This window comes from Micromys minutus (assembly GCF_963924665.1).
Source record: "Micromys minutus genome assembly, chromosome: 14".
Classification (NCBI taxonomy): domain Eukaryota; kingdom Metazoa; phylum Chordata; class Mammalia; order Rodentia; family Muridae; genus Micromys; species Micromys minutus.
In genome coordinates, this window is record NC_137983.1 from 45,833,052 (window position 1) to 45,845,729 (window position 12,678).

Here is a 12,678-nt window from a genome sequence, read left to right on the forward strand (position 1 = left end):
GGGAACAGACACACATGCCCGCATGCACACACCTCTTTGGGTTTTTTTTTTTTTGTTTGTTTGTTTGTTTTAGATATATATTACTAAAAGGCATACTCAAAGATCTTTACAAGTTTTACAGCAAAGAGAAGTTAGTTTCGAAAGCATACCTGCAGTCCAAGAGAACAGAGTTTAGCATAACTCTTGGGTTCTGTTAGGGGTTTTTGTTTGTTTGTTGGTCTTTGAGACAATTCAGACAGTTGAAGATTATTTTCTCTGTCAACAAAAAAATAATAGCAACAAAAGAAAAACCAAAAACCCACAGTCTTCATCTTAAAGGGAATAAAAGAGTTTATTCTGCATCCATTCTGAGTGACTATGGCCCAAGACATAATTTCTTCATTTGTAACTTCATTGACACTAACATTAGTATTATTTTATCACTTAGAAATTCACCAGGTAGAATGTTAAATATCACAGACAATTTTAAAAATCTAATTACAGAAGTATTAAAGAAACAAAAGGTGAGAGAGATGTTCAGGTACTGGGGGTACTCAGTTGTCAGTGGTGTTGGACATGCATCAGCCAGCGTTTTCAAGTCCTGAATGTGCTCCCAGACCACGTGAGAAAGTTGACGGCCTTGCGATTCCTTTCCTAAGAGTGAGTTAGGATACAGTCCTGATCTTGTCATCAGAATGGAGTTTTTGATGTGATACCTTTTTCTCTTTTAACTGATGAAATCATCTGGTTGTCTTTAGATGAAGACTCTGTGGTTCTATTTTTAGAATCACAGTTAAAAGATATTCTACTTCTTTATCTAATAGACCAAACTGTATGGACGGATTTAAATATTTGTCCATTAAAGCAACTTTCACAATCACTATTTAACTTAGTAGGAATATTTTAAATAGGTCTGACTTTCCAAAAAGAATTGTTTTATCTAGTTAATATAATGGCTGACTGTCTAAAAGGAAAAGGTTTGTAATTAGATCTTAAAATTGTGACCTTGTATCTATAGATGTGTTATGTACATATATGTGTGTATGTGTGTACTTAAAAAAAATCACCTCCAGTACTTTTCAATTTGAACGCCATTTACTCTAGCCAGAGATACTCAAAGATTTGTGTCAACCCTTTCTGTGCAGATTAAACAAAAGGCATCAATCTCTAATTACATTCTTGATGTTGTATACCTTAAGTACTGGTGTTTCTTGTATTTAAAATGTCCTATAAAACAATTATCCAGGATTTTAAAATTAACTGAACGGTATTTGCATTTTATTGGTTCCAAAGGGAGAAACAATACTACAGTGACTCCTTCCAAAGTTCAACTTTCAAGTATTTAAGCATAAGTGAGATATGCTTAAATGTACCTCTAAGAGATGTAGCTCTTAGAGTACGAAGAACTATAAATACAAGGGGGAACAATCAACCTAGTTCTACATTATGCAAATTGCTGGTATTTAGATACATTGTATCGGTCATCTGCTGCCTTCACTCCATTAGGCCACACTGTGTTCCTGGTGACTTAAGTTTAGACCCAGTATCGCTGCCACGGGTCACAAGCTAATGCTAAGTCAGATAAAGAGAGTACAGAGAAATAATTCATATCGGGATCGTGATGGCTAATAGTCTTGATGTGGCCTGGAATTCCTTCATGGCTTTGCCAGCCAATCATCTGTCCTGAAGACTGCAGCCCCACCCACTACTCAGCCTCGACTATATCAGATCTTATAAATGCGCCTCCCTAGCTCGGAGAGACCGTATAATGTTTGATAAACGACATGCAGAGATGTGATCCTGGGTGAGCAGAAAGTTATGACTGAGAACTGGAAAGAAGCCGTGTCTGCAGCGACTGAGCAGAAGTGCAGAACGATGGAGAGACTGGGATGCTCCAGATGTTCCAGATGCTTCAGGACTAATAAGCTAAGCCGGGGCTAGCGGTAGCCCTGGAACAGCCATCCCTTGCCTACCTCTCTCAGGACTAAGCTCCTGTTAATTAGGTAAAAGCCTTTTGTAACTTATTAACAGGGCAACTAGCCGCCATCAGCCCAAAAGCTGAGAGTCACCAGAAAGCATCTCAGACCTACGGAAAGCTTTTCCCCATCTTGCTGTAACTGCCTCTGTGATATATCCGCCAGTGTGTCCTAGACCTGCCTTGATTTATGACTTTGTTCTGTAAAACTATAAAACTTCACCAAACTGCTTCCATGTTGGATCGAGAAATTTGAGGTGACCTAAGTCTGTACTTCTAGACCATAGTCACTCAGAATGGCTCCAGAATTAACTCTTATTCCCTTCAAGTTAAAAGCTGTGCTTTGCATTGGCAGTAGTATATCTCTAAACATTCCGTCCTTCTTGGAAATCTGTTCACCGTCTGTGTGTGTGTGTGTGTGTGTGTGTTCCTGAAAGTGCTAGCTAGGGGAAAAATGTGTTTTGGGTTGGTTCTGCGTAATACATTAGGGATTGGCTTTCTCAGCTCTGAGCCTAAAATCACCATCTTCTCCCACTGGGCCCTGGGGTTATCTTGCTTGTTTACTTGAATGTGTGTTCAAGATACCAGGTAACCAGTAAACACCTCACAAGTCTCCCCAGGAGAGCCAATACAGTTTCTTCTGACCCAGGAGTGGGGTGTGTTTGTTGGATTCACTATTAGCCCAGAGGCCAGTGCATGTTGTGGGGTGTTTCCCCTGACGTGTTTTGGGGGGAGGAAACAAGTACCTCTTTGGTGTCTTTATGATGAAGCACTCATAAAATCCCTATGCTACAGGCTTGGCAGTGTCTCTGGAGAAGCATCAGGGGAAAGCAGAATAAGTCAAAATATTTCAAAGACAAACAGAAATCAAAATGCTTTCAAAGTTTCAAAAAGCAAAAACCAAATTGCCTTTGGAAATCTGAAACCAAACAAACAAAACTGAACTAAATGTCTCAACCTTCAAATTCTTTCAAAGCAAACAAACCAGATAGATGCCTTAAATGAAATACTTGAAAGCAGACCAAATAGATAGCTATCAAGTTAGGATCCTTTCTTAGACATTTCAGAATAAACAAATGGGCCAGCAGCCAAACTGGGAGGTCAAGAGCCCAGGAAGAAACTCCCCCACCATCCACCTCAGGAAGTAACGGGTGGCCTGGACTTGGTGGGACCTTCAGGTACCTGGCTGCCATTCAGGTGACTGGCCCAGTGAAAACTGGATGGATCTCTGCTGCCCATTTTGTGGCTCTGCAATTGTCAGTACAAAGAGAACAGCTCTCATCTTAAACGGAGTAAGAGTTTATTCTGGAGCTATTCTGAATGGCGACAGCCTGCAACCCACACTTAGGTTACCCCAAATTCCATGTTCCAGCGTGGAGGCAGTTTGGCAAAGTTTTATAGTGTTACAGAACAAAGATTCATAAATCAAGGCAGGTCTAGAATACATTGGTGGGGACTTGAGAGAAGTAGTTAGAGTGAGATGGGAAAAGCTTTTCAATTGCCCTAGATGCTCTGATGACATTGTTAGTTGTTAGGTTAATGGATGCTAGTATTCTACTAAGTTAAGATTTAAAAAGATTTTTGATCTGTTGGTCACAGGAGGCTCTAGGCTAGGAATGGCTGTCCCCAGCTAAAGCTAGGTCAAGACAAAGTAATTAGCCTTTGGCCAGCAACATTCCATTCTGCCCTCTGTCTGTGACACTCAGTTCGAATGAGTCATCCAGTCCCCCCAGGAGTTCTGCACACCTTCAATAACGTGCTCTAGAAGTCCCTGCTTTTCAGCTGCTGGTGGTGACCATGCTTTATGCACTCCAGGTCAGTTCAAAAGGCAGAGAGACTATCTTGCTTTCGCCAGAAATATTTTTAGTACATTTACATGTCATATAGTAGCGGGTTAAGTTTAGACCTATATTTGGTATATTTGTGTTTTGTTTTATTCTTATCTGTACATTGTGTATCTTTTGTTCTGTCTTGTGTTGTTTTTGAGTTTATTATAATATCTTACTCATGGGAAACGAAACAAGGGCTCAAACGTTAAGATCACTTCCTGCTCTTCCTGACCACTTGATTCCCAGTCTTTGTCAGTTCCCAGTCTTTGTCATTTGCTTGATAGCTGCCTATGACTCCAACGCCAGGGGATCCAACATCCTTTTCTGGACTTTGAATGCACTGAACACACATGACAGACATTCACACAAACAAACACAATAACTAAATAAGCAGGACAACTCATTTGGAGCTCACCCCTGGGCAGGCTATTTCTCCCTGTTAGCATTCCTTAGTTGCTGCAGTTTTTTTGTCTCGGGTTAAGACCACATACGATTGATTTTGCCCTTCCATGCAAGCATGTCCATGGGTGTCAACTTTGCTCAGGTCACATTTAAGCAGCCATGTTGATGCGACCTATGGTTGTAGCTTCTCAGACATTCCTAGGACACACAATCTCACATGTGGTGCATTTACATGTAATATAGAAACTGGCCAAATTTAGACACACCAGCAAACTTCCTGTCATCCTGGCTCTTAAAATCTTTCCACCCTTTCTGCTTTTGAAACTTCAAAGCCCAATCCCAGTGACACACATCCTCCAACAAAACTGCACCTCCCCCAGCAAAACCACACCTCCTGATCCTCCCAACACAGTTCCAACAGCCGGGGATCAAACATTAAAATATATGAGCCCTTGTAGAGTCTCCTTTAAGACCCATGACTTCTCTAGCCATTGATTTGTTGGGTAGGTTCCCACCAGCAGGCATAGTACCCCTCGTTGAGTAGATGTTTAAAAGCTGTTGGTCACCACAAAGGTGAGAACAGCACGTGTTGCATTCCTATGTGTAGAATGCCATGTAGGACACGATTGTTGTTCACAGGCATAATAGCCCCACAGGACTCTGGGTTACATCCCTACCTTTGAAGTTTACATGGCACCTTCTGGTACCATGAAAGTTAGTACTTGTGGAGACAGCTTTGTGTCAGATCCTGTGCTGATCCTGAAGGTCCTGTGTCCAAAGTGTGTGGTGTCTATAACACTAAGGACTTATCTTTAAACCTTGGGAGGCAGGCATGGGCAACAGCAGTGGGCTGTATGTTTTAGGAACCTGGTGTACAGCCCTTACCAACAACTCAAAAGGGGGTTTTCATGTCTGGTATAAGATAGTTTATGGCTAGCCCAGGTTAGAAATTTTAATTTAAACTATATGTATATTTATAATGTGTGTGTTGTATGTATGTACTAGCTTGTTTTATGTGTCACCTTGACACAAGTTAAGAGTCATCAGAGAAGAAGAAGCCTCAGTTGAGAAAATGCCTCCATGAGATACAGCTGTAAGGCATTTTCTCCATTCATGATCAATCAGGGGAGGGCCCAGCTCATAGTGAGTGGTGCAGACTCCAGGCTGGTGGTGCTGGGTTCAATAAGAAAGCAAGCTGAGCAAGCTATGAGAAGCAAGCCAGTAAGCAGCACCCCTCCATGGCCTCTGCATCAGCTCCTGTCTACAGGTTCCAGCCTTGCTTGAGTCCCTGTCCTGACTTCCTTCAGTGATGGACTATGAATCTGGAATTATAAGCCAAATAAACCCTTTCCTCTCCAATTTGCTTCTTGGTCATGGTGTTCTGTCGCAGTAATACAAACCCGACTAAGATAATATATGTCTGTGAATAACACTGCAACCAAGTCAAGTCTTATAAAAGATAACATTTAATTGGGGCTAGCTTACAGGTTCAGAGGTTCAGTTTATTATCATCGAGGTGGAAGCATGGCAGCATCTAGGAAGCATGCTGCAGGCAGAGCTGAGAGTTCTATGTTTTTATCTGAAGGCTGCTAGTGGAAGACTGACTTTCAGGCAACTAGGATGAGGGTCTTAAGCCCACACCCACAGTGACACACCCACTCCAACAAGGCCATGCCTTCTAATAGTGCCACTCCCTAAGCCAAGCAAATACAAACCATCACAAGATAGTATACACACACACACACACACACACACTTATAGCTACTGTATGTAATTTCAAGTAGATAACAACTTGATTCCTTGTGAGTTTTTCAGACAGCCTTCCTGATATTTTCCCTTCCTTACTCTCTTCTGTAGGGAGCAGAGGAAGCCCTGAGTGGGTGAAGATCTGAGTTACTATTGGCACTAGCATAGTTTTGACAAGGACCCCACAGCCTCAGACTGATCTGGTATGGATTGTTGGTAGTGTAGGTAGGAATTGTCCACCATAACTTTCTCCCCACTGGCTATGTGTGGCCTGAAGAAAGCTTCTTCAGAGACTCTTCTACTGAGGCCGCTTCTACCAAGATAAGCTAAACCTGTCTCCTCGATCCGGAACTACACCATAAACCCTGCTTTGTTTATCTGTATGTAAAACCCCCCTCTATGGAACTCCGTAGAATAAACATACTGAGCTCTGGACTGCTGAAGGCTCCCCAGCCAAGAGCCCAGACCACTTGACTCTGGACTTTCTGTGTGTTGTGTGTCTTCCTTCCCTCCATGCTCCTGTCACTCTGTCCTCTGGTGCCATGCTGGACACAGCACTTTTCCATCTTAATCTTCCACTTTCTCCCTAATCAAAGCCTTTCTCGCCATTTCCCACAATTGTGCTATTCCTTCATCTGTTGCTCCGCCCCCATCCACCCACTGATGGTCCCTTCTGATTTCTCCTGTTCCTGCTGGAACCTTCCTAAAGTTCCTCAGGCTACTAGACATTAGCTAACTAGTCTGTGGTCTTCATAGACACATGGGATGCCACAGGGCAACATTATCTCCGACTATCTTAAGCCCTCTCCAGTGGCCCATTATCTTACATTTTATATCTGGTCTACTGGGGAAATCTCTCAGATTGTATCAGTAAGTTTACGACAGGCCTCTACTCTCCACCAACTGTAAAGCTAAATGCTGTGTCATCTGAAACCCACAAAAGAGACTTCCCAAAATTCTTTTTAGCCAGCCAGTGTCCCCACCACATCAATGAATTGAACATATAGATTAATTTATGACGTTCTCGTGTTCTTTGACTACATGTATCCTTCCCACAATAGAACATGTCATTCAAGGTAACATGAATCTGTTTTCGGGCCCCATGGCCATCCATGCTTCACTCTGAGCAAACAGTTTTCTATATCTTTTAAAACAGCCATTTTCTGTCAAGAGCCCCCACATCACGAATTTGAGTTTATTATCATGAATATCAATTGCACCTATATATTAGTATATAAGACTTTACAGTTCCTATATTATTCTATGCAGTCTATACTCAACTACACTTACAAAGATATTAAGCCTTTATGTTTTTCTTTCCTCCAATGTGTATTTCTGTGTGTCTGTCTACAACTTTTTCCGTAGCTGTGCTGGTGACAAATTCTCTTTCTGCTTGTTTGTTTGCTATAAACTTTATTATTCTTCACGTTGGTTCTAGGCTCTCCTTTGGCAAAGTTTGTCTCTGCGTTTACTCTTTGCTTTTTAAAGGTGCCTTCCCACTATCTCCTGCTTTTCCCACGTTCCTTTGCATTCCTGGCGCAGACACGGCCCACCCTGATGACGCTACAGGCTCCATGACTCCTGCCTCTAGAAACGGAACTAAACACGGGTCAAAAACACAGGGAGAACGGCTGCTACGTGAACATTCACAAACTACAGACATCATCGTTGTTACCGTTTATATCACAGTAACTTCTACAAAGAACCCGGAAGTGACGTCTCCAGGAGGCAGGAAAGGCCAGTAACACACCGACAAGCACAGCAGTCTTGCACTTGCACGTCTGCAGATCTGGAGTCTCCCAGAAGTGCTGGAAGCTACTCTCAGCAGATACTCTGAGGGAACTGAAACGGTTTAGGTTCTGACTTATTTTTATGTTCACTTTTCTTGTCTTCACCCCTGCATGCGTTCATCAGTGAACTAGTAACATCCAGGAAGCTCTTCCAAATTTGTGCTTCTTGTTGTATTTTGTCGACTTTAGAAAAAAAAAAATTTAATGATAATCTCATATTTCTTTTTCACCTTTTTACACCACCTTACATGTGTGCTGACTAGTTTTATGTCAGTTTGACACAAGCTTGACACAAGCCAGAGTTGTTTTGAAAGCGGGAACCTCAATTGAGAGACTGCCCCCACCTTGGCTGGGCATGGTGGCACATGCCTTTAATCCCAGCACTTGGGAAGCAGAGGCAAAAGAATCTCTGAGTTCAGTTAGCCTGGTCTCTACATAATGAGTCCAGGATAGCAGCACTATGTAGAGAAACCCCGTCTCAAAAATCTGAAAGAGTGAGAGACAGAGAATGCCCCCACCAGATTGCCCTGTGGGCGAGCCCGTGTGCATTTTCTTGAGTGACGACTGATGTGGAAGGAGCCAGTGCACTATGGTAGTGCATGTGGGAGGAGCCAGCTCACTATGGTAGTGCTACCTAGGGGATAAGGGGTCTAGGTTCTATAAGAAAGCAAGCAAGGAAACAGCAACACACACACACACACACACACACACCATGATCTCTGTATCAGCTCCTGCCTCCAGATTCCTGCCCTGGTCCAGTTCTGACCTGAACTCTCTCAGTGACAGACTATCCCTGGAAGGAGGAGGAAGACGAGGAGGAAGAGGAGGAAATAAAAAGCAAATAAGCTAAAATAAACTCTTCTCTCCCCAACTTACTTTTGACCATGATGTTTTATCACAACAGAAAAGAAACTAAGACGACGTGTATGTTCTAACAAGCCATTAAACCTTAATCTTGCTTATATTTTAAGCTGTCACATTGTCAGATGATTGCAAAAATAAATCCAGTTCATTTTGAGAAACTGCCTTTCTATGTAGTTCTGTCTACCTTTGCATCTGTTCCTCTGAACACATCAATCCCTATTATGTTAAAGCTTCTACTGATTGCTGTAACCACTGGACCTTCGGTGGGTACAGCATTTGAACTTTTGTTGTCTTTTCTTCTTTCTACCATGTACTCGGACTCCTGGCTAGTCTGGTCATTTCTTTTTTCTTTTTTTTTTTTTTTAAACCAACTTTGTGATCTTTATTGACGGGTGACAACTTTATACTCCTAAGAATCACTACACTGTGTACAATAGGCACTCGGCATCAGAGGTGTGGCAGATTACACAGAAATGTCCATCTCGGTCATTCTGCCCACTGTTCACGTGTACACAGAACATGACTGAGATCTGAAGTCTGTTCATGGTAATAGTTACAATCAGCAACCTCTGCAGCCTGACGTCTACCCCCATGTCTGACCCACGGCGTCTACGACAGCAGTTTCCCTCTCGCAAATGCGTTTCCTGTTAGGAACCAGCAACATCTTTTAATTTATTTCCTTTTAAAGGGCTATCTCATCTCTGATAACTGGCTCGTTTTTGTCCTTTATCAAAAACTAAAGGGTAAAGGAGGAAAGTATGATTAATTAAAAAAATTATTTTTTAAGGAAAGATAAAATTCATTTTCACAAATTTACAAGAGCTGCTGGTGCGGGACTTATTATTCCACTATGTGATCAGCCAGGACACAGTACGAGCCGCCTCCTCGGCTCAGGCTCTTCAGAAGCGGTGGCTCTTGTGTCTCCTCACTCAAGCCAATAGTCCAGTTTCTGAAGTCAGTCAGCATGAGCTGCGCTGTGCAGACCCCCAGACATTGTCCATCCAAGCCCACTGGCGCAGAGGGAGAGTCTCTCTCTACAGAGCCACTAGAGAGGTGGGTAGTTAGTGAGTTGGGAGTTGTAGGAAGCAGCGTCAGGCACAGGCACAGGGCACAGCTACAGCAGGTCCACACGGCGGTAATACAGGAGGTAGGCTGTGCGATCAGCAGTCGGTTTCACCACCTGGTACTGGTTAATAACCTTGACCGTTTGGTCATCAATTCGAAGCCAGCCATTAAGCCCAATCTGGAAGACATCTGTAGTGTAGTGGCCGCCTGTAGCACTGTTGCCATGATGGTAGACCACTGCGAACAGCCTATAGGTTCTGTGGCATTTAAAATTCTTATTTTTGACGCCTGGAGAAAGTAGTTCTCTGCTGATCTCCAGGTCCACAGGGTAGTCAATGTTCTTCACCAGCTTCTGACACCCGCCCGTCTTCTCATAGATGAAGCGTTTCAGGTGGAGCACGAGGACAGGGGGAAGCTTCTCCAGAGTCACTCTGCGGCTGACTTCAACCTCCTGCTTGGTTTTGGTGGTATAACCTTGGACAGACTCTCTCGCCACCAGGCTTTCCAAGGCATCCTGGACTGTACGTATCTTGTCAGACTGGATGTCCAACTGCAGCGTGAAGAACGGCTGCAGAGTGGCTGACTCTTTGGAACTCTGCTGGTAAACCACAGACCTGATGTGTCCACCGAAGATGCCAGTGATAGGCGTCTGAACGAACTCCGCCTGCCTGGTGACGGACGTCTTGTTTTTGGGACCCACTTGCTCCCACTCGTCCTCACTGCCCTCACCCATGTCTTCCAACTCCTCATCCTCTATCCAGTGGCTTCCGGGCCCATTGGAGACAGAGTGCTTTTCATGCGTGGGTGAGAGGAGCTTCTTCAGGCTCAGCATCTCCTCATGGAGTCCATTGAGGATGAAACCTAGGTACTCCTCAGCATCCTCCTGTCGGCCCTTTTCAGACAGGCTGGACTTGATGACTGTCAGGAGCCTGTAAATGTATGTGGGTTCAAAGGCAGCTCCTGGGCAGATATCTCTCACAATTTTATCCCCGAGAGCTTGGCGGGGCTTGGGAGGTACCGGCATATTAGTAAACTCGTTCATGAGCCGAACAAAGCTATCTATCATGGGTGTTGACATGCAAGGCCTTTGCACTTTTGAGTACAGAGGAATGAACTTCATCAGGTGATACATTGGAGGGCAAGCCACCAACGCCTGCAGGGTGGCATTAATGTAGCACCAGTTTCCTTTATTGATCAGCCCACGGGGTTGCAATGACACTGGCTTATGTATTAGGGTTACAGTCTCCAGTAACTCTGCAATCTTTATGGCTACGGGATCCTCTGACACTGGAACAAGCCCTTCTTTGACTTCCATCTGTTTTTCAGAGGCCAGGGGGGACGGGGCAGGGGGGAACACTTAGTTTCCACATACGCCATGGGTGAAGAGGAAGGGGGCTTAGAATCATGAAAGAGGCTAGCCCAGGACTTTGCAGGCTGGCTAATGGGAATGGCGCCCGAGGCAGAGAGTACACTTTCAGCATGAGGTGACTGGCTCTCGGGTTTCACAGGGTCCAAGTCTGCACTCTCCTCAGTGTGCAGCTCTACCCCATTGGCAGCACTGTCCTCGCCCAGGGATTCAAGTATTTTTCCATTAGCAACTGCAAGGTTCTCAGTAGTATCGGTGTCAGCGTAGGGCTGAGCCACAGCTGTCCTTAGCAGACTGTCCCAAGTCAGGTTCATGGCAGCCCTCAGGCAGCCCTGCAGTCCTGGCATCACCACCTAGTGTCCTAGGGAAAGGACTATCAGGGACAGGGTCACCGATGAAGTCCATGGAGTTCTGAGGGCTGTCACAAGTCCTGGGCATGACTGAAGGAAGCATAACCACTATGAACTCAGCGTCCTCCACACCCTCGCTGTTTGTGCCCACTGATGTGGCGTGGCCATTGACCAGGGCAGCTGGGGAGGCACTCTCCTCACTACCATCTTTCAGATAACTGTAGTACCCAGGGGGACGCTTCTTCTTCTTTTTCCGTTCCCTCTGACCAAGGCCACCAGTGCCACTGTCGTTCTCCAGGGTCTCAGCCTCTGCGTTGGAGCTGCTTTCCAGAACCAAGGCTGAGGCAGGGCTCTGCTCGCTGGAGTTGTAGGCCTCACCCTTCTGTGTGTCATCAGGGGTCTTTTTGGCAGTTGTACAACCAAGGATAAATTCAGGTGCCTGAGGGTTCAAGGTGCTTGAAATACTATAGCTAGGGCTTCTCGGCAGACCATCACCAGGTTCGATGACTTCATCCACACCAAACTCGATCCTCTGATGTTCTTGTCCGTCTGGCAGTTCATCTTCAGCCTGTATGCTACACAGAGTCCCACTGAATGGGGGGAGCTCAACTGAAGAGTGGGGAGTCACAAAAAACTGATTGAATTCATCAGGACTGAAATCGCCAAAAATATACTGTGGGTTGTGGAGGGCCATGGCGGCCCGTCTCAATGAGGTTCGGAGCTGCTCCGGCTTCTCACGCCGCGTCCCCCGTCGCCGCCCTGGTCATTTCTTGATAGAGACCTACATGTTAAGTATGTAGAGGCTCTGGCTGGCATTCCACACACCCAGAAAAGGCTCAGCTTGCCTGCTGCAAGGCAGTGAAGGGAAGGCCGCTCCTTATCAAACCACAGACTGAGTTAACTGAGGTTGTAACTCATGGGTTCACTCATTTTTTTTGCTCACACTTCTGTAACGTAGCATTCCGGACTGCAGCTTGGAGACATGCTTACTTCTTCTCTTTGATCCTGCTTCCTCATGTCCACAAGCCTGCCCCAAAGTGATTTGTCACTTTTAATGTGTGTGGGGGGGGATGAAGATCAGAAGAGGGTATAGGATTCTCTGGAGCTGGGGTTCAGGTGGATGTAAGCCGCACAGCATGGGTAATCAGACAGCAACTACTCTTAACTCCTGAGTTGTCTCTCCAGCCCCTCTGCTTGGCTTCTTAGCCGCTTTCTTGTGCAGCTCCAGAATTTGGCAGAAGATTTGAAACAAAAAGGGGTGGTAACTTGGGTCAAGCCACTCTTTTATATCTTTGGGAATGTGTGCCTGTCT

The 12,678-nt window shown here is 44.8% G+C and overlaps 1 pseudogene across 1 annotated transcript; it reads right to left on the bottom strand.

Moving 5' to 3' along the window:
- Window positions 1-9,475: 9,475 nt before the first annotated feature.
- LOC308429474 (ubiquitin carboxyl-terminal hydrolase 10-like) lies at window positions 9,476-12,060 on the bottom strand (annotated as a pseudogene). The gene has a single exon. The product of its transcript is annotated as a ubiquitin carboxyl-terminal hydrolase 10-like (transcript).
- Between the last annotated feature and the right edge of the window lie 618 nt (window positions 12,061-12,678).